This window comes from Emydura macquarii, unplaced genomic scaffold, assembly GCF_026122565.2.
Source record: "Emydura macquarii macquarii isolate MOO-44397 ecotype Brisbane River unplaced genomic scaffold, CSIRO-AGI_Emac_v2 contig_295, whole genome shotgun sequence".
Taxonomy (NCBI): Eukaryota; Metazoa; Chordata; order Testudines; family Chelidae; genus Emydura; species Emydura macquarii.
In genome coordinates this window covers 12,555,958-12,562,269 of record NW_027130432.1, presented here as the reverse complement: position 1 = coordinate 12,562,269, position 6,312 = coordinate 12,555,958, and positions in this window count along the sequence as shown.

Genomic DNA, 6,312 nt, shown 5'->3' with positions numbered 1-6,312 from the left:
CGTGCTCAGAAGAGGGGTGCTAAGGAAAGAGCAGGTGGGGACTGAGGGGTCGATAGAGCTGGGTAAGGGCCTGGACTGGGGTAGCAGAGGGGCTGCAGGTGGTGACTGAAGTGCGTTGACGGTGCTTGGAGGTGTTGTAGGCCAGGTTTGACTCCTGAGCCGCTGCCACGATCCCACTAGGCAACGCTCCCTCCTTGCCTTTGCCCAGGTGTGCACCTGTCTGGACATCTGCTCGCCCTCCCATATGTAGTGCGTGTAGTGACCACGCCAGACGCTCCAGGGGATATTTGTCCATGTGCGAAAGCAACTGAGTCAGTGAGTGGCTCTGTTCAGGCACAGGTGAGGACTGGAGTAGCAGGAATTGAGGAGCATTGGCACAGCTGCTGGATCCAGGACAGGAATAGCAGGGGCGCGGCAGGTCAGGATCGTGTTGGGATCCAGCCTGGACTAGCACGTTCATCCTCCTGGCCAACACTGTATCTCAGCTGAGTCAGTACTAGGTCCCTGCTCAAGGCAGCAAAGCGGAATAGCTCTGTGTATCCCATCCACGAACCCTCGCAAAAATCAACCCCCTCTTCTCCTCCCCCCCCCCCCAAAACGGCCTCCCTGACCAGAGTCTTGTGAGGCCATTAAGTGCTTCCACCAAATGGTGTAATTGGCTGGAGGTCAGGAAAGGCATCGTGGGAGATCAGAGCTGGGCAGATGGGGGAGGGGTTGCTGGGAGAGGAAGGGAGTGAGGTCAGTGTGGCTGGGGGAGTTGGAGGGCGCCTTGTTGTGAATGGAATGTGATTCACTCCCAGCAGGCTGGCAGGACGCCCGCTACTTCGCTGCTGCCCTGGGGTTTCCAGGGCGCTCAGAGCAGGTGGGGTGGGAGGTGCGTGGGGGGGTGTCACCTCAGGCCCAGCCTTGCTGTTAGGGTGAGCTGGCTGGGGCTGAGTACCCCACTCCACGGCACACGGACTGAGCTGAGCCTGGACCCAGGAGCCTTCCCAAGGCCATTGCAAGCCAGATCCTGCCCCCACCTCAGTCACACTTGGGGCCCATCATCTCCCAGGACACCTGTCCAGCCTGCCTGTGTAACGGACGGTGCGGGTTAGCACCACGCCCCACTCTGCCATGAGTTCCTGCGGCAAGTCACTTGTGGCTGGGGAACATCTGCACCGTGCTCCGGCAGTGTTGTTCTATTCGCAGGCTCCCAACCCCCCTAGGCTAGTACTGAGCTGCTGGCCAGAGCCTCAGCTCTTCACACTCAGCCTAAGCCTAGTGGCTGTGAAGTCAGCTCCTCAGAACTGCCATCTCTCTGGCTATTCCCTGGGTGCCGTCGAGCTGTGCGCCAAGCTGGCCAGGGGGACGAGAGCAGCCCCGAGTCCAGTGTGAGGACACTGGATGTCAGGAGGCCCAGGGCCTGACTCTCTGCTTGCTCACACTGGCATAGATCAGAAGTGGCACCCGCCTCCCACACAGAATGAGAGAAGGATCAGGCCCCTTCACTCCACGGGGGCCCGAGCCAGGGTCCACCAAGCCAACCCACGCGGTGGAGAAGCACAGTCTGCTGCACCCTACCATCCCCTGGGAAGGAGCCGTCCTGCAGCGAGAATGGCACCGCCAGAGCTGCCGGTGGCTGTCAGCAGGGTGACACAAAGCAGCGTAGACTGGAGCTGGCATCAGGCCAGGCACAGTGCAAGGGGGCTCAGATGGCCTTTCATGCCAAACCTTGCCCTCTCAAACGAAACAAATGCCCAGGCATTAACCACAGCCAGCTAGGGCTGTGCCCTCCAGCGCGCTTGCTCACTGAGCACAGAGAGGGATCGGGGCTGCCTGCTGCGTGTAACAAAAAGGCCTTTCTGCCCAAGCAGCAGGGAAGAGGAACATCAGGCTGGCGGCTGCAGCCCCATGAAAAGAAAGCCTGTTCTTGTCAGTTGCTTCGGTGGCCATGCCGATGCAGCTGATCTTCTCCGGCTGCAGAATGTGCTGACTCCCCGGATCTGCTTCCAAAGCCCCACTGCCTGCAGCTGAAAGAGCAAGTAGCTCAGCAGAGGCTGGGGGGAGTGGGAACAAATGCCGAGGGGAGGCGGTGGATTATTGCGTCTGGGGGCTGGAAATGAGGTTTGCTATGAAATCAACACCCTCCAGAAAAACCATTTGCTCTGTGAAGTCAGGGCCAACTGTTTCCCAGCCAGCAGGCTCTCGGGGCTGAACTGCTGCACCAAAGGGCTTTTCATGGGGCAAAAGAACATAGGGTGCAGAGAGGTTGATTGTCTAGGGGCATTCCGACACATGCTGGAGCCTTTTGCCTCTATGCCAGGCTCCAGGCCAACTGCGCTATGGTTGATAATCAGTGAATTGGCTACTGCAAGAGGCCCACCTTCTTGGACCGGCACTGAAGCCATCACCTGTGTTAATCATCGCTTAGCCTCTGTGCTTAGCTTCACCAGGCCAATGCTGGGATTATTGCCACCCTGCCCAAGGCAGGAGCAGCCAAACAGCTGTGCAATAATTATAGGGAGGGGCCTCATGAAAACACACATAGCTTGTGGTGATATATGAGCCCAGTAATCTCCACAGCTGTGCAAGAGGATGATAAGAGTGAGCAGAGCAGGGCCACCCTGAGCTCCTAGTTACCCTTTCTCATAAAACAGGAGGCGGACGGGGCCGTCCAATGGCATTAAAAGCCAACAGACAGAGCACTGATAAAAGGTTTTTATTTGGGCGGGGGAATTGCTTTTAAATGCAAGGCCCAATTAAACTGTGGAACTCACTGCCACAGGACATTACTGAAGCTAAGAAGTTAGCAGGATTCATAATAGGCTTAGCCATTTATATGAATAAGGTACTTTAGCTAGGACCAGACATTTAGCAGGGATGGAAAGCCTCATGCTTCAGGGCATGTTAACCTCCAGCTGACAGGGGTCAGGAAGACACTTCCCCAGGGCAATATTGTACTCCAGTATGAGCGAGCTTACAGCTGTCTCTGAAGCTCATGCAGGGCACTGTCAGAGATTGGAGTAGCTGGACTCTTGGGCTGCTCCAGTCTGGCCTTGCTTGCATTGCATGCATCCAGGTTTGGGGTGAACATGGTGGGGGTCAGGAACAATGCCTCATGTGCCTGCCTTGCTCAGGCTAATCCTACTGCCTTTGACTGTAATGAGAGCATCTTGTGGTGCACAGTTGCAGGATTTGGGGCCCTAGCTGCAGCATTACACACAGCCAGGTGTGGTATAAGTGTCTTTCCTGTCCCTTGGAAGACCCAAGGTGTTGGTGGTGGGGGACTGGCCCTGATGCCTGCGCCCGTCAAGCCAGGTCCCCATCCTGCTGTCCATCATCACAGTATGAATGATCACAGCGGGTCAGAGATCACAGGAGGCTGAGCGCCAGGAGAAACAATTATTTTATTGTCTTGTAACACATTCCACCCTTTTGAGGCACATCCCAGCCTGAATGAGCCATTCACCCATTGCTACGTGATTCAGGCAGCAGCCTGCGGAGCGGGGCTGGCATTGCTCTCCTAGATGTCGTGTCAGGACAGCATTCAAAGCTTGACCCAGAGAAGCCCATCTCCCCTGGGTATTTGCCATCATCACTGCAGCAAGCCGGGCCTTACATTAACAACAGGAAATGGAAATGAAACCTGTTGTACGTACTCTGCAGTCCATGTCAGGCTACGCTGATCAGCTGGACCCTGTGAGTGCAGCATATGTTGGCTTTAACCCTGCTCAGCAATCTCACAGGCTTGAAAACAATGTGACCAACCCCTTCCCCCCCCCGGCGCCCCAGTAAATGAGGCAATCGCTGATAAGGTGCTCTGGCCAGGTGTCCGCCAGCTGCTCCCTGGCGGGGCTGAGCTAGGAGGGTGGCACAAGGAAGTGAGACACTGGCATCATGCCTGCTAGGTTTGGGAAGAAGCTGCGAGTTTGCAGGATGGGACTGTCAGGGACTGGTGGGCTCAAGGATGGAGGGGTGCTGCGTGCAGACTCCCAGGACTGGAATAGGAACAGTAGGTCAGGGATGCTTTAAGGGCACAGGCCGAGATGGCGTAGCAGGAGATCCTGCGAAAGATGGAAGTACAGTGGCAGAGCTAGTGGGGAAAGCCCGGGCTGGCCTGAGAGAGCAGCGAGATGTGTGAGAGGTCCCAGTCCTGGAAGATGGAGGTGCTGCAGGCCAGCACTGAGGGGGCATTGGCAGACCGGGGCACGAAGGGCAAACTGAGTTAGCGGGGTGGGCATCAGCCTTTTACACTCAGCTGGCTGGTACGCCTGCAGTTCCCCGTGGTATCAAGCAGAACAAACAGGCCCTCAGAAAGTTAAATCCTGGAGCTTTCTGCTCACCTCAGCACCCACCTCATCTCCCCCCCCGCCCCTGCCCAGCATGCTGGGCTCTCACTGCCTCATTGTTTGAAAGCCTAAGGAAAGCAGCCTTGCCTCACAGTCTCATTGTTCCTCTAAGTGGCTGCTCTCCCGCTACCTAAATTTAGCCAGCCAGGTCTGTGCTGCTCCTGGCCTGACTTCCTGGAGAAGGGGCTCCAGAGCCAAGCTCCTCCCCTTGGAGGTTTTTCTTGCACGGAAAGTTCAAGCTAGGGACAGTTTCTTCCTGCCCTTGTTATCCTCCAGCCCAAGCCCGGGCCAGCGCTGGTCCCTCAGAGGGCAGAAGACATCCTCAGAGAGAGGCCCCCTCTGTCCATGTGCATGGCTCCCCGGGGAGAAGGCCCGAACAGAGGTCAGCTAGTGATGCAAAGACTGCCTCCTTCTGGAAAGTATTCAAAGGCGGGGGGGACGGGGCAGCTTGGTTGCCAAGAATCAGGCTGACGGGACAAAGGGGCATTTGCTGTAGCAATAGCTGTTAATCAGCAGCTCTCCCCAATCCCTGCGGCCCAGTCCCAACCGCAGCCCCTCCCCAATCCCGAGGATCCCGAGGAAGGCCTGAGGCTATCGGTGCCAAGACACCACAGTGATGGGCGCATTATTAATGCCTTAGGTAAGTATCATCTCTTTGTCTAATGCTATAGTAAAGTCCAAGAACAGCTCATCTATGCTGCCTTAGCAGCTCTGAAGGACATGCCACCATAGTGCTGGGCACTGGTAACACATTGTCCTTACGTAGCTTTGTACAGCTTCAGGCACCTTAATCCTCCCATTAAACCCTCCACACCTAGGAGGCCCCCATTTGCACCACCATAGCTCTGCCATGGCAGAATTAGATGGTGCTTTCTACATCATGATCTGCAGGGACTACAGCTGAGATGCTCTTTGTCCTTCCCTCCCACACACATGGATTCAGCCACCCCAGGAAACACGTAGAGGAACCTAGTTCTCCTTTAGGGCAGTCTGGGCCCGATGATCCGAGGGACTGAAGTCCCCACAACCGTGACTGACATCAGTATGAGCAGCAGGGGCTCCGAGTCCACACCGCGGCGGTGTAGTGTTAGTGCTTGATGCGGACAGAGTGGGGGCCCGACTGCCAGCTCACAGCCAAGCGGGAGGAGAAGCTGTGGGTGTGAGCAAGAAAGAGGGGACCAAGCCCCTAGACTGTCCCCTGGTGCTGCGTACAATGGTGGGGCTCCAGCAAAGAGTTCCCAGCCCAGTGACCCTCTTCAGCTGGGCCCGGGTCAGCCCAAAAAACACTGATGCAAGCTGAACTCTGCCAGGCTCCTTCAAACGCAGGCGAGCTGGTCCCAGCTTGGGGGGGCGGGGAGGAACCTCAGGCTCCAGCCCTGCTCCCATTGCAAGGCCAGCGTCACACCACTCTGTGGCCCAAGGACAGCGTATCCTGTGCTAGGGACAGCGTATCCCATGGGCAGACCTCATCGCTGCACTCAAAATGGTGTCAGAGGGGCCGCCTGGTGTTACACTGGCCCAGCCTGGGCGCTGTCAGCACGCGCCCAACGGGTTCATGCCCCATGCCCGTGGAACGGTGCCTGGGCTGTCTCTGCCACGCCCATCAAGGCTGTGCCCGTGGAGCCAGTTTACAGGCCCCATCCTGCACTGAGCACCCTCCATAGCCAGATTTCAGCATGCACTGTGGGCTCTCCCTGCCCCACAGGAGGCGACCTCTTGGTTTCAGCGGCTACTGCGCACCTAGCAGGGCCTGCTCAGCACCGTGCTGGATTGGGCTGGTTAGGATGGCCCTCTGCTGGGTCCTGGTACACTGTCACACCCCCCCCTCCCCCCCCACCCCCGCCCGGCTCCGCAGGTCCAGCGCAAGGTGGACTATGCCTATCTCCATGGCACGGCCTGGCCCAGTACTGCACAGGCTGGGCAACTGCTCCTGTGCCCCAAAGGGGCCTGGTCCTGTGAGCCACAGAGCACCCATGAACAT